The 26357-nt window shown below is 37.2% G+C and overlaps 1 protein-coding gene across 5 annotated transcripts in view; it reads left to right on the forward strand.

Annotated features, from left to right (window-relative positions):
- Window positions 1–26357, forward strand: part of LOC101095955 (melanoma-associated antigen B18-like) — a 606992-nt gene that overhangs the window by 432388 nt on the left and 148247 nt on the right. For 2 of the 5 annotated variants that reach the window (XM_023249202.2, XM_006943632.4), the window contains exon 1: window positions 19090–19405. The exons of 2 other annotated variants lie outside the window; for them this stretch is intronic. The gene's annotated coding sequence lies outside the window, so the exon portion shown is untranslated. Of the gene's footprint in view, window positions 1–19088; window positions 19406–26357 lie in introns of those variants that run through there. One more of the 5 variants, XR_006592853.1, reaches the window with a different exon arrangement.

Here is a 26357-nt window from a genome sequence, read left to right on the forward strand (position 1 = left end):
TGGTACATTGCTACAACTGAGTGTATTGTCTGGGAAAATTGTAATACATGAATAGTTTATTGCAGGGTCAAAACTAAATACATTAATGAACCAAGTTTGGCTTACTGAATATAAAATCGCTTTTAAAAAACTAAAAGGCACTGAATAAATTTTAGCGATTATGAGCTATGACAAACCATTTGAGTTGGTGTCTTGCTTGCTCAGTGAGGCATTCTCGTAGAGTTAAACTGATGGGTGAGATTTAGTTTACATTGTGAACAATATAATAATAGCAATTTTTGAGCCTAATTGCTAATAAAGTGAATAAACATCGGCTTATAAATGTTGCCATATGATTCTGCAGTATCTCATGTGTACATACTTAAGAGAAGTCCATTTTCAGACATTCACATTTAGTCATATTTCTTTTTTTTTTAACTTTTTAAACATTTATTTATTTTTTGAGAGAGACAGAGCATGAGCAGGGGAGGGGCAGAGAGAGAGAGAGAAGTCACAGAATCCTAAACAGGCTCCAGGCTCTGAGCGATCAGCACAGAGCCCGACATGGGGCTCGAACTCACGAGCTGTGAGATCATGACCTTAGCTGACATCAGACGCTCAACCGACTAAGCCACCCAGGTGCCCCAAGTCATATTTCTAATTAATAGTGTTGCATTTTATAAATGCTGGAAATTATTCCTTTAAATTTCAGTGGTACAGTTAATTTTAGTGCTATCAATTCATACTTGTAATTGAGATGTGGGGAAAAAAGCAGGCATGATGTTGTATAAAATTACTATAAAATATTAACTTTTATTTGTGAAATTTATCACAAAGTTTTGTTAACTATATGTAAACCTCTGATAATGTATACTAAATGGTCAATTCTAAACCTATTAATATAAAATGGAAATTATAATACAGATTATCAGTGAAAGGGGAAAACATAATAACACTTTTTGACAGTATTTTAACTTTTGTAACGCATTATAAAAGCAAAAATAAGTAATTTATTTCAGAATAATGACATGTTCTTCATTTAAGTGTTTGTTTTCCTTATTAGAGTCACTGTCTTAATTTACTGCTTGTATGAAACTGGAGGAATCATGCTTTGGACACAAGTAGCTTGCCTCTAATTCTCTTGCCACGAATGTCAGTTTTATGTGCCAAATTAGGTTACACTACCCACTTACCCAAACACTAATCTAAGCATTGTCGTGTAAGTGTTTTGTAGATGTTCCCAACATCTACAATCATTTGACTTTCTGTAGAGGAGATTAGCCTTCATGATCTGGGTGGGCCTCATCAAATCAGGTGAAAGGCCTTAAAAGTAGATCTGAGCTTTTCTTGAGAAAGGAAATTCTTCCTAGGAACTGTGGCTTCTACGGGTGCCCAAGAGTTCCAGCCTGCCCTTCCTGACAGCTTGTGCTATGATTTTGAACTTGCCTAGGCAGCCCTCACAATTGTGTAACCCAGTTCCTGCTGATCGTGTTTCTCTGGTGAAAGAAACCCTGACTGGTAAACTTGCCATGCACAATCACTGCCAGGAAGCTCCCCAGGGAGAGTTTAGTCTAGGCATCAGTGCTGTGCACAATCCCAAAGTGATGACACCTCGAGGCTGTCAGTCACCTATACTCTTTCCAGCAGCTTCTCTCTTGAAAGGAAATCAGAGCAACAAATGCTAATGGTTGCCACATACTTTTATAAGGATTACCTAAAATCCACAAAGTGTTAAATCCAGGGATTTCATTGCAGGACTTAAGTTACTTGAATTCTTTCTGAAACTCCATTCTCCTTCATCCGCAGGGTCACTGCTGTCTCTAGTTTTCTATTCTTCGCAAATCTCTTAATGACAGATCTTACTTTAATCCTTGTTATATTATGTTTTAGTTTGGGATTCCCTAGAAGCAGACCATGAGACAGGGATTTGAGTGCAGGTAGTTTGTTTAAGTGGTGAGCCCAGGTGCTAACCAGCAGCGGAGTGAGAAAGTGTGATTTCGATGCAAGAAAAGTTTAAAAAAACAAAAAGGTAGTTTTTAAAGCTAGTTATCACAGTGGATAAATGAAGTTTAATATAGCTAGAGAACTCTGGGAGCTGTAGGACAACACCTCAGAGTTATCCCATCCAAAGACGTTAGGGAGATGGAGTATTTATCCCTCAGTTTCCCAGCAGTTGTGGTAAATGGCTGCTTGTAGGGTAGGTGCCTGGTTATCACCATTAACAGCCTTAAACCTCCATCATCCTCTGTATGCAGGCAGAGTGGGCTCCAGAGGCCAGAGAGAACCCTCAAAATCACAGGTGCTGGCAGCTGGAAACTTGCTCATATGCACTGAAATGTCCCATGATGTGGGTGGGACAATAGAAGCATCTGCTACATAATTATCAACACATGGCACAGAGTAGATCCTAAAGTCTGGTTAGTGAATTATTGAATGACTACAGACATGGAAAAGGACTGCCATATTTGTTTGAGGGTTTATTTGAGGTCCCATGTAGAACTGGCATTAGCTCTTGGCCAATCTGACTTTCAAAGTGAACGATGGATACAGATCTGAGATTCTGAATCTTCTGGGGTCTGCTAGTTCACACTCACCGTCAAATTTGCCCTACTTTAAAAAATGTACACCTTGAAGAAAACTGTTCCTTTCTGCCCCCAACTTTTTGTAATACTCGGAAGAATATGCAATAAAACTCTAACCATTTTATGATAGTAATAAAGTAAAAAGTTATATTCTATCTATGATCATAGTGCAAGCTATTTTAGGACAAACTATAAGAAAAGGGAAACAAGAGTGTAGAGCTTTGGTAACTTCCTCCATAAATTTTCCTAAAGAGAGAATAAATGATACCTGACCCAACGATTTTAAGACTGCAGCGTTCTTTCAGTGCACATTCGTACTACCTTGTCATCATGCTGACAGAATTTGCTAAACAAGTACTGCTTAAGCAGATTTCACATTACTAAGAGAAAAAGACAACCCATACTATGAAGCATTAAATTGCCTGTTGGTAATATTTACAAAATTGATTTGTGTTGCTTGAGATCCTAGAGGCAATGTGGAAACTTTGTAGCACTCTGATAGAAAATAAACCTTTTATCTTGCTGCTCTGTGTATTTCCTTCCCTATGGTCATCAGAGATTTTTTGAATAGTTGAGTTCTTCATATTTCTTCAGCATACAAAGATCTTAGACGAGTGTGTAAATCGTTCAATAAATATTATCTGTTATTATTGCAAATGGATTGAATCCATTTTCAACCTTGTAAAATTCATAAGAGTGGTCCCAGGATTGTGTTCATGGTGGAATAGAGAATATGGCAGCGAATATACATGTAGCTCCTGAATCAGATTGTGGGTATTGAGATAATTACCATACACGTAGCAACAAGGACACAAGTGTATCCTTTAGCAGTGCCTTTCACAGATCCCTGGGGGAAAAAAAAAAAAAAACAAAACCAACACTGATCTTGAATACACCATTATATCTTCTACATCCCGTTTCTATTTTAGTTGCTTTAGTTTTAGTAATGGAAATGGCCATATGCTCTCTCCCCAAATGGGAAGAAGGATACAAGTGTGTCTTGTCCATTACAACCACACCCGCATAGGTTAAGGAGAATAAACAAAGAATTTCTGACCAAAAAAGAACTCTCTTTCTTGCCTTTTTTTCTAAAAATGGCTGATCAGATTCACAGTGTCTCTGTCCATCAAGTTCCTTTAAAAAGCCTGGTATATTCACATGACTTTTGGTGAAGAATGAAGGGTCTGGATACAGGCCTGTGTGATTTCAAATCCTAATTCTGCCAAGTTTATCCTCTGAGTCATCAAGAGCACATAATTGAAGTTCTCAGAGTCTCAGTTTCTTAGTCTGCAAAATGCACATAATGCCAGTACAGAATCAGTAATAGGGTTGCTGTTGGGGTAAAAGGAAATATTCACAGTAACATGTGGCTTACCTTAAATTTTAAAACTGATAATTGATACATTTTTAAAGCCTTATGTTTCTCCTATTGTCTTCAATGACTACAGATGACACCTCTGTACCATGCTTAGGAAAATAATCCTTATGTTTTTAAGCATATAATTTAAAAACTTGACATCCCTGAAATTCTTTTCCGAAGAAGACAGAGAATTGGGACAACCTTTTGTTAATGACCAACAGTAACATTAATTTCCTTCAAGAAAATTTAGATAAGAAAGAAACCCATATTGTATGATTGCACATATCCTGCTGGGATTTCATATTAAGTTATTAAGTATTTCCCGTTAACTTGAGAAATTTAAATGGACTATGAGGCAATATTCTTGACTATTCATTTAGTAAAAGCTTTGCTCTATCACTGTAAAAATATAATTCCATTTCAATGTCAATTGTTGTGAGATATTTAATTTCTTATCCTCCCCAAAGAAAACATATATCTAGTGGACAGAAAGCCTCATTAAACTCTGAAATTAAATCTCAGTTGTGAACAAGTCAGCTTAATCCCATCTCCATAGTAGTTTCATTTTCAAGGGTTTTATAAATAAGTTTTCATCTTAGCAATGATACATATACTTAGTGTATGATTATTCACATGAGAATAGATATTAATGAACAATATTAACAGAAAATGTCTACCAAATACTAAAGGCAAAAGAAAAATCATTATTTCCAACCCAGCATTCTCAGAGACTAACACAGGAAAAGACAGTTTGCTTCCACCAGTAATCATGACTCACAACAGCATTTATTTTACTTGGCGGAGGCAAAGAGGAGGGGTAGCAAGGTTCCCTGGAAAGGGTGTAAATTAAAATAATTCTCGGAGTCTTCGGGCATGATCTCCTGGGTGGCTGGGTGTGGGCATCATTGTCAAATTCTTCCAAGTATTTTTCAAAAATTGTAATTGCATACCACTGTCATTTAGATGTTCGTTTCACATTTAGACTTTAAATGACATTATTTGTTCATGTCTCTAGTTTTGAATATTTTTTTGTTTTGTTTCCTCTGACTATCGTGATCCGGGAGAGGGCATGCTTCTTTATATTGCCACAGGGATTAAACCGTACAGAATTGGCTACTGAGATCCCTGTTGGGCCTGAGTACAATAGATTAGTGTTTCTGGTGTATGAAATTTTATACCTCAAATATCTCCCATTCTGCTCAGTGTTGCTTATAAAATGTAATCTTTCTTGTATTAGTGATAATGGTTAACATTTATATGGCTTTTACAGTGATTTACATATGTATTTACTTATTTAGTGTTATGTGATTTACATATATTCACTCATTGAACCCTTAGGTTGTCCAGTGAATAGATAATGTTTTTATCCCCATTTTACATATTTGGAGACTGTGGCAACAAGAGAATCTTCAACTTGCCCAAGGTTGCTTTAACTATAGATGGAAAAATATAATAAAAATAAAAGTAGAAAATAAAGGTAACAATATTATTAGTAAGACAGTATTGATAGCTACCATTTACTGAATTTTCATATAAGAACTATTTCTTATTACATTTAAATCTCCCAATATTGCTATATAGCAAACCTTGTTTCCTTTTCCTTTCCAGAAAATAAGTTCAGAGAAGTAAATGCATTTTCTGCAGGTCCCACAGCTAAGTTAGTGGCATAATTGGAATTGAAATGTGTGTACTTCTGACTCTCACACTGGTGCTCTTTCAATTATAAGGCATTATTTCTTAAGGAATCATATCAGGAAGGGCAGTAACTCACCAGCATAATTTACAGCTCGAGTAACCAAAATTGAATAATTTTTTTTGGAATAAGATTTCATGGCAATGTGGGAAGAACCCTCAGAGTCCTGATACTCTGTATTTTATGGCCATTAGAAAATAAATGACTTTTTTTTCACTAATGTTTAGTTCACCTCTGGTCTACTTATATGTATATTTAGATAGGAAGTGGTTTTTAAGATGAAACACCTTGTTGAAGTTTTTGATTTATTCTCCTGCTTGTCTTTTTAGATTTCTCCTTTATTTTTCTTGACATGAAATGAATGTCTTATACCTATTTCAAAATCAGTTTATATTTTCAATTTAATGCTACTAACTGCCATTTGTTGTCGCATTGAACCAGGAGCCAAGGGGTATATATTCTCTTCATCGATCACTATTGACTTACTGGCTACGTGATGCCGAATCCTCCAAATGACAAGTAGATAAGTTTTGAAATTGTGCCAATATTCTATCCACACTGTAACATTTCTTTATTTAAGAAATGCTAAACAATTGACAGGTTTTCATTTTTGTCTGGTTGACAACATGTAACCTGACATTTGAGATAGTGAAAGACTAATTTCCATCTACTTAATCAGCATTAAACAGGTATGGAAGTCACACAATACCTTTAAGAGTTTTGGCTCAAAGCATAAGAGACTCTGAAAAACTGAGAACAAACTGAGGGTTGATGGGGGGGGTGGGAGGGAGGGGAGGGTGGGTGATGGGTAGTGAGGAGGGCACCTTTTGTGATGAACACTGGGTGTTGTATGGAAACCAATTTGACAATAAATTTCATATATTGAAAAAAAAAGTTTTGGCTCTGAGATGCCATATAAGTAGAGAAATAGTGAATTATTTCCTGTACTAATTCTGAACATAGACATACATACTATCAAGTAAAAATACATGCTCTGATCAAGGCCCAACATTTTGTGCTATAAACACTAAAGCCAACAGTAATATTGCCTGGAGTTGTAACTTTGATTCTATGTTGGCGTGAACTCATTTCAACTGTTAAAATATCCAGTATTCAGTACTTGGCATTTTGCTAGAAGAGGGGAACAAAAAATGAGAAATTTCTAACTTAGCAATGAGATTTACTTGTTAACTTTACCTTCAATTTAGTTCTTTTTAAACTGTCTAATCTTCCTCCTGTTGTAAGTAATCCCTCCATGCCCAAGTTCTGATTTTATTTACTTCCCTCAGTAACGTGTGACAAAATAGCTCTTTTTGAGGGAACTGTGGCCTTGGTTGGCATTTTGTTTAGTAATTGGTTCATGAATTATTAGTAATCAATTTCTTCCCTACTGCACTCAGTTAAAATAAATCCAGATAAATTATATATGTAGATATTAATGTTTGTATTAATAACATGGTGGCAAATTTTATTTAAAATTACAAAATAGAGACTTGTCACATAATTTGCAGGCTCAAATTTTTGTATGGAATCGGGTAGGAAAGGGCACCTTCTCCGAGTTCAAAATAAAAATTCTATGGCATCTTAAGTAGCTGCTTTTAGGTGAGCATATATCCTGATAAAGACAAAACAAACAAACAACAAAAAACCAAGGGGGAAAAAAACTTAAAAAGGAGATGTGCCTGCAGAGAAAGAGTAGGGTAATCATTATTTAGCTAAGTGACATTGATTAGTTGCATCTCCTTGTAAATATGTCCAAATAAACTCGAAACAGGATAGGTGACAAAAGAAAGCTGAACAGGTTATTTTTCAAGCTGATCGTGTAACCAAAGCAAAGCCAGTTTGCTCCTTGATGAGTAAGAAACTGCAACCTGTTGAGTTGTTGCGCAAAGAAATTTTTTTTGGAGCAAATAAGCAGATCACAGGGAATGGCTTCCAAAGCCCATGACTCCCTGAGAGAGGGTGAATGGATTCCTTTTGTTGAGGTTTAGGATGAAGTTTTAGGTAGGGAAGCCTGGTTGTCCTATGAAGAGGCTATGCATTAGCCTTAAGGAAACATGGCTCTATACACATTGTATGTTATATAAATGAGGCTGAGGCAGAGATTTTAGTAGTATTATGAGGTAAAGGGATTGTAGGTCATTCCAGAGGTCACCCCAAAGTCCATCAGCACAGGTGTGCCATTCGGGTGTAACGCAAATGGTCTAAGTGGTGTGGACTGGCGGGAGGTCTTGTCAGGTTAGTCTCCATCACCTGAGGGGTGGTTTAGGGTCTCATTTGCCTGAGTCCAGAGGAAAACCCAAGGGAAGCGCTTAGGGGAAAATGTAAGATAATGGTTAGTGAGTACAAGGAGGTGAGTGGTCAAGGCAAGGTCTTAGGGTCTAGCTGGTGACAGTAGGACTGTCCAAAAGAAGCCTGGACATTATAACACACAGAACAAAGGACTTGCCTCTTTCAGAAGGGAAGTTGTCCACCTCCCAACAGGAAATAAATATTCAGACTTAAATAGATTGGTGTTGAAAACCCACCTCCATGCCTCAGAGCCAATGTACAACACGAAGACAGAGTTGGGGATAATAAGGAACAACAGCTTTATTGCTTTGCTGGGCAAAGGAGGTTGCAGCAGTCTCTGGCCTTCAAAAACTGCAAACATGCCCAGAGGAGATGGTGGGGGGTGGGGGTGGGGGGCCAGTGAATTGAAAAATACAAGACCTAGCTGGTTTTGACAAAAGTTGTGTACTTGATATCACCCTCCTTTGTCACATCTTTAGGCTGGTAGCTGATGAAGTTTGGGAGCAATGGTGGGGTGGTCTGGAGCCGAAGACCAAGAAAGAATCTTTGGAGATGTCTTTGCTGCAAAGCGGTGTTTTTATTAAAGCACAGGGACAGGACCCGTGGGCAGGTGGAGCTGCACTGGGGTTGTGATGGGTAACTCATTCTATACCCTGTGGTTGGGAGGGGGTCAGGGATAGAGTAAGTATCTAAGGAATTTTAGAAGCAAGGTTTCCAGGACCTTGAGGGGCTAGCTGTTGTTAAGGAAACACCATTTATCACCATTTAATAAAACCTCAGTCGTGAGACCCTTTAGATGTGTATGCAGGGGGTGGGGGGCACGCCTGGGTGGCTCAGTCCGTTGAGCGGCCGATTTCGGCTCAGGTCATGATCTCAGGATTCATTGGTTTGAGCCCCATGTCAGGCTCTGTGCTGACAGCTCAGAGCCTGGAGCCTGCTTCCGATTCTGTGTCTCCCTTTCTATCTGCCCCTCCCTTGCTCATGGTCTGTCTCTGTCTCAAAAATAAATAAACATTTAAAAAAAAAAAAGGTGTGTATGGGGGACCGTAAGCTTGGAGTACAATTGCCAGCATATGTCTTGGGGCAGTTGAGATAAAGGAAGTAGACTTACAGGATCCTCGAGGTTGGGATGTTAAGGTAAGGTTCTCTTTTGTCCCCACCAAATTGTCATCCTTGAGGCAGCAGAGCTCCTAGAGGATGGTCGCTGTGCTGGTGTCAAGGACATGTCAATGAGCTGTAGGCAGTAAGGGAATTTAATTTTTCATTTGCCTTAGTTTTCCACATCACCATGTCAAGCACTTAAACCCCTTTCCTTTGCTTTGGGTGGGAGTATCCGAGGAATGTCACACACATTCCATCAGGGGGCGGGATGTGTGCCAGCCTGTATTTTGTCCTCCGTTTGCCCCATACTCTCTCATCAGTAACAAGTTCCTGAAATAAGAGGCTGAGGAGGGAGGAGGGGAGGTTTGCAGAAGAGAGGGAAAAGGTTACTTTAAAATCCAGCTTCACCAAAGCACTAGTGCAGCCATTTTGATTTTTATTCAACTTTATACTTTTAAGTGGTTTTAAGATTTCTCTCCCAAAAGTCTTACCGCTTAGACCTAACAGGTGCTTGTTTCTCCTCATTCTTGGAAAACCGTGATATGATCAACTTCTAATTTTTTTATCTGATAATCATTGAGTAACATCTCCTTTTTTCCTCCAAGTTTGAGTATTTTATTTTATATTTATTATTTTTTTTATTTGTTGCGTGGGGTGGGGGAGGGGAGGGAGGGGCAGAGAGAGAGAACCCCAAGCAGGCTGCACGCTGTCAGTGCAGAGCCTGACAAGGGGCTAGAACTCACAAACTGTGAGATCATGACCTGAGCCCAAATCAAGAGTTGGATGCTCAACAGACTGAGCCACCCAGGTGCCCCTCCAAATTTGAGTATTTTAGTTTTTAGCAATGGGTACCAAATCACCTGAAGGTAAATTTCTTCCAAGTAGCTACTCATAATTTGCTTCTCTTCTCAACAGAAGAGGCAAAATCTCCTTTTATAACAAGCATGCTTTTTTATTGTTTGATAACACTGATGAGCATCTTTTCATACACTAATTATCTACTCTGTGCCCATTTTCCTGTTGATATCTAGGCATTGACTATTGTGCATCTTAATACCTTGGTATCCTAACCATTGTAAATAACTTTATACTGCTACATATGATGTTGTTGAGGAGGAGTACTTTTCTCTACCCTGTGGTCCTTCTAACTGGACTCTGAATCAAATTGGCATGACACAGGTGAAGAGGAGAAGATAGATAAAGTTTAGTTTTGTACATACGGGGAATCCACCCAGATGTGAGATTCCAAAGACAGTGAGGAATGTTCTTCTTAGATAATAAATAGTTTTCAGATAATTAAATCTATGTAAATTTAATCATTAAAGCTTTATTTTTATATTATTTAAGAAGTCTTAATGAATTCTCACAAAGAAAAAGGTATTCTCTTACAGTTTCTTCTGTTCATTTCGAAGTTTAACTTGCACAATGAAGTCCTCTATCCATCCGGAGTTGTTTGTATATGCATTTTATTTTCAATATTTTTGGATCCATATTGGTAGATACTTTGGTACCTTTTAAATATTTCAATCATAGTGCTCTGTGTTTAAAAGTGCTAGGGAAACTTGTATTTCAAATACCGTTATATTTGGATCATTTTCTCTAATTTTTTTTCTGCATTATTTTTCTCATTTGCCTATAATTGCACAGTTTGACCAAATTGTTTACCTGCCCTTTCTTAGGTTAGTTTCTCTGACTCATCACTGTTGTTTCTGTGGCATATTCTGAGTTGAACTTGGGGGACAAAGAAGTAAGTTAGTTTGCTATGTAATTAGGAAAAAGATATTGTTGCCCCCTTCTAGATTCCTCTTCAGACCTGAAGCACTGGTTCCCTCAGTGGCTGGAAGTGTTGGCTCTTGACACTTAACAAGTGAGTTCCTCCATCCCTGAGAATTGTCAGAGGCCAAAGGGAGCTGCCTCTCCAAGGTCATGTCCCAATCTAGGACAGCCTAGTGGCTGTATTTGAAAAATTAATTTACATGAACTTTATCTATTAAAGTTATTAAAACTTAATTTTCTCTGTTGCAAACATTTATCAGCTGGTTGTCTTTTGATGTGATTCGAAGTGGGGTTTGAGAGCAAACATTCAAGAAAGAGTTCTTGAGACGATTTCGATACAAAAAGGTGGTTTTAGTAACTATTGGCAAGGGCAGGACTCATGGGCAGAAAGAGCTGCTCTGGGATGTGAGGAGGGAATGATGATATACTTTTAAAAGTTGGGAGGGGCAGAGAGAAAGCAAGTTTCCAGAAGGATTTTCATATGTTTAAGAAGACTTAAAGGATCCTGGAGGCCTAGCTATTGTCAATCTAAGGTGGTTTTTCCCCTCTAGCAAGGCATTAACATTAAGACATTTGGGAGTTCCCCAGAGGAATGTCACATTCTTGGAGCCTCAAGTGTTTGCCAATGGGCTGCAGTTTATAAGGAAATTTAATGTTATCTACATTTCTTTTGCCTTTGTTCTCTACATCATCTTTTACTTTTAAGATATTTGGGACAGATTAAAAATATTTAATACTTTTTAAAATATTTGATAGGTTCAAGAGAATATATACTTACATGTGCCTGTATGTAAGTTTTAATTATAATGAATTCTCCTGAACTTGAGACTCAAATCCAAAATGAGAACTTGTTGGGGAAATATAATTAAAATCAAAATCTCCTGCCAACACAGAAAACCTCTCCAACAGGGCAGAAGAGAAAGAAAGCAGTTTTACTATTGAGTTAAGTGTTAAATCCGAATGTGATGTGCGTCACAGGGCATCCACTAAAGAGGTTGCAAAGGCAGAAAGAAATCTCACCCTTTTATATAACCAAGTATATACAACCCATTACATCCACGTTCTCAAGTGAAAAATTAACCAGTCCTCAGGTACGAGAACTTGGCAGCAGCATTTGTCACACATAGTTCATCCTAAATTCACTTGGTAGATGGGAGTGACCATCTGGCTTAGCTAATTGGTTTTATCCAAAGAATGAATAAATTTCTCATATCTTTATTACAGGTAGTTTTGGAGCAAAGCTCCTGCCGAAATTAGACTTCTGGTCTCCCACGGAAAATGGGAGATAGGCATGCTATTTTCTTTGATGATTACTTTTCAGACATGGCTCCCAAGTCGTAGAAGGAAGATATTCTTGGACTGTAAAGCTGTAAAGAAGCTTATTTAGATTTTTAATAGATTTATGTACATCTTAAAGAAACAGGGAAAGAATTTAAAACTTTCCTTAAAATATGCTCTGCAATGTGGCAGGGGAAATTTAATTTTTTAATTTTTCTATTAGTATTTGCACTTACAAAGATACATAGTGTGATACCTGTCAGCAATATATAATACCATTTTTTATATCCTTTCCAATAATTGATGTAGCCAGACTTTTTAATTTCTGCAAATACAACAGGTAGCAAATGGTATCTTTTCTTCTTCTTTTTTTTTTTTTAAGTCAACTCTACCCCCAGCATGGGGCTTGAATTCATGACCCTAACATCACGAGTCACATGCTTTACTGACAGAGCCAGCCATGCTTCTCTGGGAAATGGTATCTTGTGTGTCTTTATCAGATACTTCTTATAAGCCACTTGAGATTTTCTCAACCTCACCTGCTCTTACTCGTGTTACTGCATAACCAGTGTGGCCTTCTAGCATTCCCAAGCAAGCAAAAGTAATAGTACTTGCCTCTTGCCCTTGTTAAGCCTGGGGATTACCGGTTGATGCCAAGAAGTAGGATGCTCTGGAATTCTGCTCTGTGGCCATGCATATGGACCATGGGATATACTTTGAATAGGGGATATGATAAATGGAGAGTACATTTTTTTCACTCCCCAGCCATCTCCTCCAAGGTGGATTTACCTAAGACATAATGAAACACCTTCTTGGAAGAGAATCCTATAGGATAATCAGTCACACTTAGCTGCAACCAAGTCATCAATACACCCTTATCTTGGCTCTCCTTCCCTTTCTGTTTTATTCTGTTTGTCCCTCACTCCTGCTTCTTGGGATTGCTTTCTCTTGTAAAGTAGTAGCTGAGGGACTCAGGTTAAGATATGATCTTAATTTTCCATTTTGCTGATTACATAGTCTGTATTCATCATAATTATTGAAAAGTTGTTCGTGTGTTTTGTTTGCTTTTATGAGAGGAGATAGGGTGTTAATTGTTTTCACCTGGAGAAATGGGATTTCTTTACACATTCTAAACAGTAACAGTTAGTAAGTTCTGTATTAAGATTTTTCTTCTTGGGGCGCCTGGGTGGCTCAGTCGGTTAAGTGTCCGACTTGGGCTCCGGTCATGATCTCACAGTCCATGAGTTCGAGCCCCGCGTCGGGCTCTGTGCTGACCGCTCAGAGCCTGGAGCCTGTTTCAGATTCTGTGTCTCCCTCTCTCTGACCCTCCCCCGTTCATGCTCTGTCTCTCTCTGTCTCAAAAATAAATAAACGTTAAAAAAAAAAAAAGATTTTTCTTCTTTCTGTTTGTTGCTTGAATTTTCTTTTTACTTTACTCATTTTTTTCTCATCGACAGAAATTTTGAATTTTGATTTGGTTGAATTAAGCAAACTTGTTTAGATAAATTATTTACTTTCCGTAGGTGAGAAATGTATAATACTGTATTTTCTTCTAATGACTTTCAAGGTTTGTTTTTTCACATTTATGCCTCAATAATAGATTTTGTTAGTTTTTTTTCCCTGTGAAACTCTTAGTAATTGTAAAAAGTATGTTTAAATTATGCTTTTATGTGTTCTGGATTATGTTTATCTCATAGAAAGCCAACTTACTAACTTTGTATTATTTATAATGTTTGTAGCACTTCTGGGTTTTCTAAGGTAAAAATCACTTGTGCATAATGACAGGTTTTTTTTGTTTTTTGTTTTTTTTACATGCTAATACACACACACACACACACACACACACACACACAATTTAAATTTCTTTTTCTATTTTACTGACCAGGATCACCGGTATAATGATTGGAATCAGCACTTACCTGGCTTTCTTAATTGTTTCTGAATTTTAAGAGAATGCTTCTAATATTTTTTATTATAAGGGATGTTCGTTCAAGTGTTTTGGCTGATTCTATTTGTTGGGTTCAGGAGGTTCACTTATATTCCTGGTTTACTGAGTTTCTCTACTCAAATGGTGCCAAATTTTATAACGTTGTTTTGCATTATGAGGTCAAATTACTGCCTTTCTCCTGTCGTCTGTTGTGGAGAATGGTCTTTACATATATTCTAATGTTGAGCTACCATTGTGATCTTTCAATATATTCATTTTGGTTATATTATAATTATTCTCTGTACCATACATTTTTCTAATACTTTGTTGGTGATTTCTTGCATGTGTATTCATGAATGAGCCTCCCTAAGTGAATTTTGGTGGGGATTAAATTAAAGCAGTAAATTAATTTATGAAGAATCAATTGCAATATTCTGTGTTTCCACTGAGCCACAGATTTACTCTTTTTTTGTCAGAATTTTGTCAAGTTATTCAAACATTTCTTCTTTTATATCCTAATTTTTATTTTGTTTTGCTCTTAAAATAATTCTTGGGCGTAGCATGTGCTATTGTGTTTGCTGATGCTGTTGTTACTGTTAGGATATTGTTTGGTTTTGTGTTCGCTACTTGGAAGGGAATCTTTTTGTTTCTTTTTATTACTTAAAGATTATTGAAATTAAACTGGGAATCTGTTGACTTAAGACCTGTGTAAGCAGTTTGTCTTGATCAGCTGGTATTTCTAGATGTGAAACTATCATTGGCAAATGATTTACTGCTTCTTTCCAGCATTATCTAATATTTTAACATTGTGTTTTATGTCTACCAGAACTTAAACCAGCTTTACATAGTGACCTGGAAGTTCTGCGTTTATTTTTACTATTTTTGATGTTTATGATTTTTAAAATAATATACTTGAATATATTTCTCTAACTATCCAAGTCAAGGTTGAATGGCTTCTTTTGGGTTGGGCCTATATAAAACAAATTACAGTAGTCTTTCACATCCATTTCTTGTTGCATCCACTTTTTGCTATATATTTATACAATGGATTATTTGAAACTACATTGTTAATATCATCAAAATTAGTTTTGAAATTTGCATTCCATCTGACAACTATATTTGCTCAACAGCTTGATGTGATAACATAGGATGAACAAAGCATTCTGCAGGCAAAAGTAAATAGCAATGGGCTTAATTGAATCCAGCAACCAAAATGGAAGAAAAAGCAGGGCACCTGTAAGGTGACTTCTCCTGAAGTAGAGCTGCTGACAAGAGAGATGACATCTCCTGCATGAAACTCATAATAGTTGTTGAGAAAACTCATTTGTAGCATTCCAATGCAAAACATTTCTGGAACTAAAAAAGAATATCAATGTACTTTTCTTAATTTTAAAATGCAGTAGATAAGTTAAGGAAGAGAATAGCCACCTCTGAGAACCTATTGACCTGAGAAATTAAGTGAAGAAAACAGGAAAAGTATGCCTATATATGATCTGCAGAAAAATTAAAAGGAATAGAAGAACAATATCAAAGAAGATTTCCTTGGTTTGAAAAAAGATGCTTGCAGATTCAAAGGGCTCACTAACTCTTTTGGAGAATTGATGGAAAAGATAGGCATTTAGATAAAATTCCTAAATTCAATGCGAGGAAAATAAAATGTACAAGTTTTTAGAGAGAAAGACAAGTTACTTGAAAAAGGATTAGACTGTCAATGAAATTTTTCATAAGCAATCTGGAAGCTTCAGATAGGGAAAAATAGTATGTGTAGGATGTGGAGAAAAAATGATTGTAACACAGAAAAATTTATACCTAGCTATGATGTAATTCACTTTCCAGGGTGAGCAATGGACATTTGTGGTTATACAGAAAATAATGGAACATATTACCCATCTACCTTATCTCAGGAAGCTACTAGAAAGATTATTCTAACCAAACAACAAATGGAACAGAACCTTCAAAACAGGGAGTGAGAAATAGGAGAGGAAACAGTAAATAATAAAAAACCAGAGGGGTGTCTAGGTGGCTCACTCAGTTAGGCATCTGACTTTGGCTCAGGTTATGATCTCACACCTCATGGTTTCAAGCCCTGTGTCAGGCTCTCTGCTGACAGCTCAGCCTGCTTCAGATTCTGTGTCTCCCTCTCTCTTCCCTTCCCCCACTCACGTTCTGTCTCTCTCTGTCTCTCAAAAATAAACATTAAAAACATTAAAAGAAAAAACCTATGACCTAGCCATATTTGTATGTAATTGGATTGTGATATTTGGAATGAAGATTTGAAATACAAATACTAAGTGATGACACTTAGTAGTAATGATTCTTGGCAAAGAAAAATGCTGCAAGGAAGAGACTAATCATAGTAAGGTATCAAAAGTATTAACCTATCTCATCAAAACCTAAGAGTGGGTGGAACTGCAAAGAAATTAACTGAAAGCATTCTAAGTAGGTCCTAAGAGTATGAAGCATTGAAAGAAGTAAAAATGTTCAAAATGTTTCATTGTACTGGAGGAAGAAGTAAACTCAAGAAGCATGGTCAGCATTTTCTTTTGGTATATTTTAAGATAACTATATGTTTGATTCTGGGCACAGAAGACATACTAGTAGAATGATAAGAGCCAGTATAAGGTCCAATTAACAAAGGAAAGAAATGGAATTAATAGTAGTGTAGCCAATCCAGCAAAAAACTAAGAAAAAATAAAGAAAAAAAATAATGGATAAACATAAAGTGAGATGGATGGAACAAAACCCAGAACATATATTAAATTACATGTATAGCAGATGAATCCCGCTATTGAAAGAGAAACTTGAGGTTGGACTGCAAAGAAAGTCTTCAGGTGTATGTCATTCTGGACTTGATTTCCTCTTCTGTACACCTATCTGCCTCTAAACTTATAAAATCATTTTTTACTTTATTATTCGTATTTTTCAGATATCTGCAGCACATTCTTTTTTTTTTAATTTTTTTTAACATTTATTTATTTTTGAGACAGAGAGAGACAGAGCATGAACGGGGGAGGGGCAGAGAGAGAGGGAGACGCAGAATCCGAAACAGGCTCCAGGCTCTGAGCAGTCAGCACAGAGCCCAACGCGGGGCTTGAACTCACGGACCGCGAGATCGTGACCTGAGCCAAAGTTGGACGCTTAACCGACTCAGCCACCCAGGCGCCCCATGCAGCACATTCTTGAATGATATATTTTCTAGAATAGCTTTGTATCATTTTGTTTACTTAACAAATCATCGGGTTGTTTTAATTTTAATGTATTTATATTTTAACTAAGGAGAATAGGAATATTTGCTATTTAGATTTGTATTTATAGGAACTCTGTATTTCTATTGGTTTACCAAAGATTTTTTTATACCTTTGAATAGAAGTTTCGTTTTTTTTATACGTGTTGTACTTTTCTTGATAAATATTTTTCTTGAGATATTATCTTATAGATTGCTGTTTGTTTTTAAATTGCATTTTTTATTATGGTAAAATGCATACAACATAAAACTTAGAATGTTATCCATTTTTTAAATGTACAGTTCAGTGGTATTAAGTACATACAACCATCACCACCAATGGATTATAACCATTACCACCAATGGATTACTATTTAAAAATTAATATTTTTAAAATTCCAAATAGATGAAAGACCTAAATGTGAGGCAAGAAACCATCAAAATCCTAGAGGAGAAAACACACAGCAACCTCTTTGGGCTTGGCTGCAGCAACTTCTTACTGGACATGTCTCTGAGGGCAAGGGACATAAAAGCAAACATGAACTATTGAGACCTCATCAAGATAAAAACCTTCTGCTCAGCAAAGAAAACAGTCAACAAAACTAAAAGGCACCATTAGGAATGGGAGAAGATTTTGCAAATGACATATCTGATAAAGGATTAGTATCTAAAATCTATAAAGAACTTGCCAAACTCAACACCAGAAAAACAACTAATCCAGTGAAGAAATGGGTAGAAGACATGAATAGACACTTGTCCAAAGAAGACATCCAGATGGCCAACAGACACATGAAAAGATGCTCAACATCACTCATCATCAGGGAAATACAAATCAAAACTACATGGAGATACCACCTCACATGGGGCAGAGTAGCTAAAATTAACAACTCAGGCAACAACAGATGTTGGCAAGGATATGGAGAAATGGGAACCCTTTTGCACTGTTGGTGGGAATGCAAAGTGTTGCAGGCACTCTGGAAAACAGTGTATAGGTTCCTCAGTTAAAAAATGAATTACCCTATGACCCGGCAATTGCACTACTAGGAGTTTATACAAAGGATATAGGAGAGCTGATTCATAGGGGCACATGTACCCCAATGTTTATAGCAGCGCTATCAGCAATAACCAAAGTATAGAAAGAGCCCAAATGTACATCAGGTGCTGAATGGATAAAGAAAAAGTGGCATATATACATATGCCATGGAATACTACTCAGCGATGAAAAAGAATGGAATCTTGCCATTTACAACAAAGTTGATGGAACTGGAGGGTATTATGCTAAGTTAAGTCAGAGGACAGATGTATGTTTTCACTCACATGGAATTTGAGAAACTTAACAGAAGACCATAGGGGAAGAGAATGCAAAATAAGTTACAGAGAGGGAGGCAAACCCTAAGAGACTTTTAAATACAGAGAGCAAACTGAGGGTTGGTGGGGGTGGAGGGTGGGGGGGGTGGGAAAAATGAGTTATGGGCATTGAGGAGGGCACTTGTTGGGATGAGCACTGGGTGTTGTATGTAAGTGATGAATCACAGGACTCTATTCCTGAAGCCAAGACTACACTCTATGTTAGTTAACTTGACAACAAATTATTTAAAAAATAAAAAATAAAAGTAAAAATTAATATTTTCAGTTATATTTTTGAATGATCTCTTTGTTGCATGGATTAGAATTATTGGTTCTATATTAATTTCATAGCCAGTAGCCATATTTCATTTGCTAACTTTTTAAGCATTTTTCATTTGTTTCTCATAAATATTCTAAGTACATAATGAAAATATAGTGTCTCTTTTCCAATGTTTAAACCATTGGGAAAGGCAGTCTCCTGCATATAGTCTTTCCACCCCCACTTAGCTGCTTAAGGATGGGCCTTGGGTCTGGAACATTCCCTTACTAAGAGATAGAGTCCACACAGCTTGTGCCCAGCTTATCACCTTGTGTGGGAATATTTTTCCTTGTTTCAGACTCAATGAGTACTCTTTTGTCTCTGATGAAAGTGTGTGCGTCATATGGCACCTAGCCAATCCCACTGTTATATCTGCCCTCTGAGAGGAAGGGACAGGGTTCCCTCCACTCTGGCATCGGAAGTCTGTGCGTAGGCGAAATGCCCTGCATCTGGCCACGAGGAGAAACCTACTGACCATAGGGGACTGACGCCCACCATCGAAGCTGACTTTGCTGTCTCCTTCTCTGTGTAAGTAAAGTAGTCCATCCAGTTCTTGACGGTAATTTTTTTTTTTTTTTTTTTTTTTGGCAATTCTCATACCAAGATGCAGTGGGCAGAAGTGTTTACAGTAATCCCCTGGGATGGCATGGTGGTCTGCACCTTTGGGATTGATAACTGGTGTATGGTACTCTGGCCAAGATAGAGCTCTCCTGCATTTTTGAACTGGCTGCATTTGCAGTGGTAACAATGATAAGCATTGTCCTCTCCACCTGAGAGCAATGGAAAAACATTGAGGATTTCAACCAAGGTCATTGCCTTTGTTTCATTTGTCTTCATTTCTTTTTTAGATATTCCAGTTATTTGTAGATTACTGCTTTACACTCCAGTCTTCATATCAGCCATCTCTTTTTTTTTTTGTTTTGCGTCATTCTTTTTTTCTGACTTTTTGGGAGAACATCTATGCTTCATCCTCTACATCAATCCTAATTCGCACTTTCTTCTTTTTTTTAATTGCTTTGTTTATTTTGAGAGAGATAGCTGGGGAGGGGCAGAGAGAGAGAAGCCCAAGAAGGTTCCACACCATCAGCATGGAGCCCAAAGCAATGCTCAGACCCACGAACTGTGAGATTATGATCTGAGCTGAAACCAAGAATCAGAAGCTTAACTGACTGAGCCACCCAGGGGCTCTGTAGTTTGTACTTTCTAATGTGAGTTTTCATTTTGCTTTTTCCTTTCTTGTCTTCTCCTCAGCTTTCCTTATTTTTATTATTTCAGTTTTCTCTTAGAGTATTATTTCACTTTACTGACTTTTCATCCTAGTCTGTTCTTAAGATTCCTAGTTCCCCTTTGATAAAGAGTAACGCCAGGTAGAATAACTTAAGGGCTTTTTAAAAATACCCAAACTGAGGCCCCTACATAGACCTCCTAAAATCAGAATCCATGTTTAAAAGGTCCCAGTTGATTAATATGCACTTTACAGTTTGAGAAGCACCACCTTCCTATTTTATTGATAGTACATATCATCTTTTAACATACTATATAACTAATTATCTTTATTGTCTAACCTCATTAAGATGAAAACTTCATGTAGGTAACAATTTTTTAAAGTTTTGTTCACTGATGGATCCCTTTTCTCTAAGATGGCATCTGGTTTACAGTAGATATTCAGCAACTATCTGATAAATCAATGAAAATTTTTAAATAAGACCTAAAACTCTATTCTTGATAAACATAATTATCCTTACTTCTCATACTTAGAGCATAAGATATGGGGGAGGAAAAATAATTTTCCTTCTTCCTTTATAGGTTTTTGGCTGAGGTGCCCATATAATAAAAGGCAGATTAACAGGAGAGAGAGAAATAGAAGTTCAATAACATGTATACCTCCTATATATCTAGGAGAACCCATGAAAACTGAGTTAGTCCCTGAAATGGCCCAAGTGACCACCTTAAATGTCATCTTCACTTAAAGACAAAAGATGTATAAGGGGGTCAGTTATGGGAGGTTACCAGGGAAAGCAGGGAAAGGTTGTTAAGCAGATTTAAATTCTTGCCTTCTAAGTAGTGAATGAGGAATATGGCAGAGCAATAGGAGGACCCTAGGTTTGCCTTGTCCCATGAATACAGACAGATAACTATCCACTCATGGTAAATACCCCAGGAATCGGCCTAAATCCTTGCCTATTCATTGATAACAGTTTCTAGAGATTTAGACTCATCCTTTTCTTCCTATTACAGAGAAAGAGATAGCCTTATAAATGATTTCTTTTATAAATACAAATTTCACTTACAGAAGGGTAACTTCTCAGTTTTCAGAGCTTTTCCATTATCTGATATTTCTTAAAAGTAATCAGTCTAAAATAATCCTTATGCCAAAGAGGCATAAGAGGTAGTATATCTTACTTCCCTGCAAGGCCTACTTGAAATAGATACCAATAAAATAGAGGGGTGCCTGGCTAGCTCAGTCATTAGAGCATGTAACTCTCTTTAAAAAAAATTTAACATTTATTTATTTTTGAGAGAACAAGACAGAGTGTGAGCAAGGGAGGGGCAGAGAGACAGAGACACAGAATCCAAAGCAAGCTCCAGGCTCTGAGCACAGAACCCGACGTGGGGCTGGAACTCATGGACCACCAGATCATGACCTGAGACGAAGTCGGACGCCCAACCGAGTCACCCAGGTGCCCCTAGAGAATGTGACTCTTGACCTCAGGGTCTTGAGTTCAAGCCCCACATTGGGCTTGGAGTGGAATGGAATGGAATATCATTAGTACTGTGTTCAGTAGCAAGCCAGTTACTAAAATACTCTGTTTACATAACCTTTGAGTACAAATTCATCATTAAATTCTATGGGTTTTATATTTAAAATATTTCTTGAGTCTGATTACTTCTTACAAAGACACCTCTAATGCTAACACTTTATTCAAGCCATCATCAACTCCGACAGGAAGTATTGTCCTAGCCCCCTATTTAATCTCCCTTGGTCCAGTCTTTGCCATGGATATTATTCTCCATATAGCAATAAGAATGATCTTTTAAATTTTTTTAATGTTTATTTATTTTTGAGAGAGAGGGAGAGACAGAGTGTGATCAGGGGAGGGGCAGAGAGAGAGGGAGACACAGAATCTGGAGGAGGCTCCAGGCTCTGAGCTGTCAGCACAGAGCCCAATGTGGGGCTCGAACTCACAAACCGCGAGATCATGACCTGAGCTGGAGTCGCATGCTCAGCTGACTGAGCCACCCAGGTGTCCCCAAGAATGATCTTTTAAATTAACAGCTGATCATGTCTTTTTTCTGATCAAAACCTTATAATTGTTTTCACGCACTCACAATACAATTAAAACTGCTTACCTTGACCTACCAAGATGCATCTCCTGCCTCATTTTTGAACCTCACTTCTTTGACCTATGATACTGTATTTTATAATAAGAAATACGTATTTGATCTTTGTCTCTGTTTTTGGCACAGCACTCCTAAACCTTTTGGAATTTCCTGTGATGAGAACCATGAAGGTGTCTTTGGTTGTGCTAACGAGGTGACTTTTGGACCAGCATTTAATAGGGGCAGATTGCCGGGAGAGCCAACCATGTGATTAAAGGGTTGGAACTTTCAGCCCAGGGAAGTGAGAGGGGCTGCAGATTGAGTTTACTTGCCAATGGCCAAGACTTAATCAATCACGTCTTTATCATGAAGCTTCTACAAAAACCCAAAAGGACAGTGTTCAGAGATCTTCTGGTTTGGTGAGTATGTGGAGATTTCAGGAGAGTTGTGCACTGTGTAGCGTCGAGGCTCCTTGCCTTTTTCCCATATTTTGCTTTACGTGTCTCTTCTATCTGGCTGTTCCTGAGTTATATCCTTTTATTATAAACTAGTGATCTATTAAGTAAAATGTTTCTCTGTGTTCTGTCAGCTGCTCTAGCAAATCACTTGGACCAAGGAAGGGGTCATGCGAACCTCTAACTTATATAGCCAATCATTCAGAAGCACAGGGGACAACCTGGACTTAGGACTGGCATCTGAAATGCAAGGAAAGGGGGGTCATTGAAACCTCCAGTCTATAGCCAGTTGGTCAGAAGCACAGGTGGTAATCTGTTTATGATCGGTGTCTGAAGTAGAGGGGAGAGACCATTTTATAGGACTGAACCCATAAAATGTAGGGTCTGATGCTCTTTTCAGGTAGTCATTGTCAGAATTGAGTTTGAATTCTAGGGCACCCAGCTGGTGTCTGGAGAATTGGTGGTGGTGTGGAGGGAACCCCCTTTCCCTGATGGTGGAATTGGATAGAAAACCCTTTAATATAATCAACTCACTCCTTTGCTCGCTCCACTTAAGCCACAGTTGCCTTCTTGCTCACTTGTCATTGCTTCTATATCATTCCTGCCAAGCTAATTCCAACTGGGAGTTATAACACTTGATACTCCCTCTTCTTGAAGTATTTTTTCGTCATTCTGCACATGACTTGCTCCTCCTCCTTCCCGAAGTTTCTGTTCAAATGTCACATCTTCAGAGAGTCCTTTCCTGAACATATCTCTACCATGTTCTATTCTGTCTTCATATGACTAATTAAAAACTGAAAATATTTATTTCCATGGCAATGTAAGCACTATAAAAGCTAAAATAACATTTATTCACAGCTATATCTCTGGTATCTAGAGTAGTACCTGACATACAATAAGCCCTTGGCAAAAACAGGGATGTCTTGGTGGTTCAGTCAGTTAAGCATCCGAATTCGGCTCAGATCATGGTCTTGTGGTTCGTGGGTTTGAGCCCCACATTAGGCTCTGTGCTGACAGCTCAGAACCTGGAGCCTGCTTCAGATTCTGTGTCACCCCCTCTCTCCTCTCTGCGGCTCACACTCTGTCTCTCTCAAAAATAAATAAACATTTAAAAAATTTTAAAAAAAGAAATGATTATTAAATGAATGGTAGACGGATGAATCAATGAAGTCATCTAAGAATTGCATATCTTTATAGAATATGTCACATATAATTCCATGCAATTTATATGCTAAGTTATGGAAGTTCATACTTTCTGTGTAAATAACTGTTCATCCCCAGTTGAAGGTAATTATGTCAAACCTATACACAATAACAATAGCATTTTACTACCTTTATTTCTAGGTTCCGTTTCCTGCTTTCTTAACCCTAGCAAACAACATCCCCTTCCATAACCCTGGATTTACCACCTTGCACATACTCAATTTGGACATGCATAAGGAAAGAATCCATGATCTTAAGGATAATTGAGTAGTAACTTGCCAAACTAAAATGCAAAGAGAAAAAATAATTTTAAAAAAGAGAATATCCAGGCACTATAAGGTAATTTCTCATGGTGTAACATGCATAATTTTAATTCCAGAAAAAAAGAGAAGCACAAGTTTTTGAAGTTAAACAGCTGAGAAATTTCGAAATTAATAATAGACAACAACTTTCCCCTCAAAAAAATACCCTGCACCTTGTCATATCATATTCACACTTGAGGAAATCAAAAACAAAGAGAAAATCGTACATGAAGCCACAGGGTTCAAAAAAATTGAAACTTAGAATTTTATATCTGGCAAAATTATTATTCAAAAGTGGAGCAATAAAGCCATTTTCTGACATTAAAAAAAAACCTGGAGAATATATTGCCACTAGACCATCCCTACAAGAAATGCTGTTTAGAGTAAAACTAGTTAGGGTACACTGGGCGATTACAGCATTTGGATAAGTGAAATGAACTACAGAAATGTCTTAAGAGACAGGAGGGAAGATATTGGGATATTCTGTTATAAGACAGTATACATATAGCAGTATAGTTTTATACTTTAAAAAAGTAGAAAGAAAGTAGACTTAAGTTTAAAATACATATTGGAAGTCCTAGCACAGCTACTAAAAAAAAAAAAAAACTTTAAAAGAAGTATAATGTGTGTATACTAAGAGAGGAGATAAAATGAGATTATGTAAAAGACTCATTTAAAACCAGACAAGGCAGGGGAAAAAAAGCAGGGGGTTGGGGGATGGGGTGTGAAAGAAACAAAAAAGATGCAATGAATGTAAAAGTTACAAACATGGTAGAAATTAATCCAACTCTATTAGTAATCACTTAAAATATTACTCAATATGACAATTAAAAAACATATTCTCAGAGTGGATAAAAAAAAGATCCAACTGTATGTTGTCTACAAATATTTTACTTAAAAAGATTCTCTGGCACCTGGGTGGCTCATTCAGTTAAGCATCCAACTCTTGATTTTGGCTTGGGTCATGATCTCATGGTTGATGAGTTCCAACCCTGCATCAGACTCCTTGCTGACAGTGCAGAGCCTTCTTGAGGTTCTCTCTCCCGCTCTCTCTCTGCCCATCACACACACACACACACACACACACACACACACACACACTCTCTCCAAATAAACAAACAAACAAACAAACAAAAAAGCTTAAAAATAGATTGAGATAAGTTAAAGGAATGGAAAATTATATACCATTCTAGCACTTAACAAAAGAAATCTGGAGCGTTATATTAATTTCAGATAAAGTAAACTTCAGGCCAAGAAAAATGATCAGAAATAAAGAGGAGCATTATATGAGAAAGGGGTCAATTCTCAAAGAAGACATAACAGTCTGAAATATGAATGTACCTAAGAGGAGAGTGCCAAAAATATGTGAAATAAAAACTGAGAGAACTAAAAGTGGAAAAAATCCACTATTATCGTTGGAAGTTCCAACATCCTTCTCTCAATAATTGAAGTTCAAGTACACAGAAAATTAGTAGAAATATAGTTTGCCTGAATATCACTAACAATCTACTTAATCTGATATTTATAAGCTACTCCATCTAATGATGGCAGAATACACATTTTTCTTAAGCTCACTTGGGATATTTACTAAGATGAACCACGTTCTTGGGTCTTAAAACTCCCGTTAAGAAATTTAAAAGAATAGGAATTACATAAAGTATGTGCTTAGACCATAGTGTAATTAAAATAGAATTCTGTAACAGTAGATAGCTGGAAAATCTCCAATTATTTGGAAATTAAGCAACACATTTCTAAATAACACATGGCTCAAAGAAGATGTATCAAGAAAAATTTAAACATGTTTTGAACCAAATTAAAATTAAACTTACCACAATTTGTGGGATGCAGTGAAAGCTTTACTTAGATACTCTGTCCTCCAGGAGATGGAACATCACTTTTTACTCCTTTGGTGTGGGCTGGGCATAGTGTGTTCCTTCCAAAAATTAAGTACGATTTGGAAAGGGGAGGAAAAGAAGAACTATCCGGTGGGGAAACCTAAACAACACTACCTCAGCCAGGCAGTCAAGGTTAACATCAATGATGATAAGTCACGAAGTCACGCTGATGTGAAGAAAATGACATATTATCTTTATCATCTTTCTCCCTGCTCCAAACACGTAACTCCAATCTAATCATGAGAAACATATCACACACATCCCAATTGGCTGAAATTCTTCAAAATACCTGACCAATAATCTT

The sequence above is a fragment of the Felis catus genome, chromosome X, assembly GCF_018350175.1.
Source record: "Felis catus isolate Fca126 chromosome X, F.catus_Fca126_mat1.0, whole genome shotgun sequence".
Classification (NCBI taxonomy): domain Eukaryota; kingdom Metazoa; phylum Chordata; class Mammalia; order Carnivora; family Felidae; genus Felis; species Felis catus.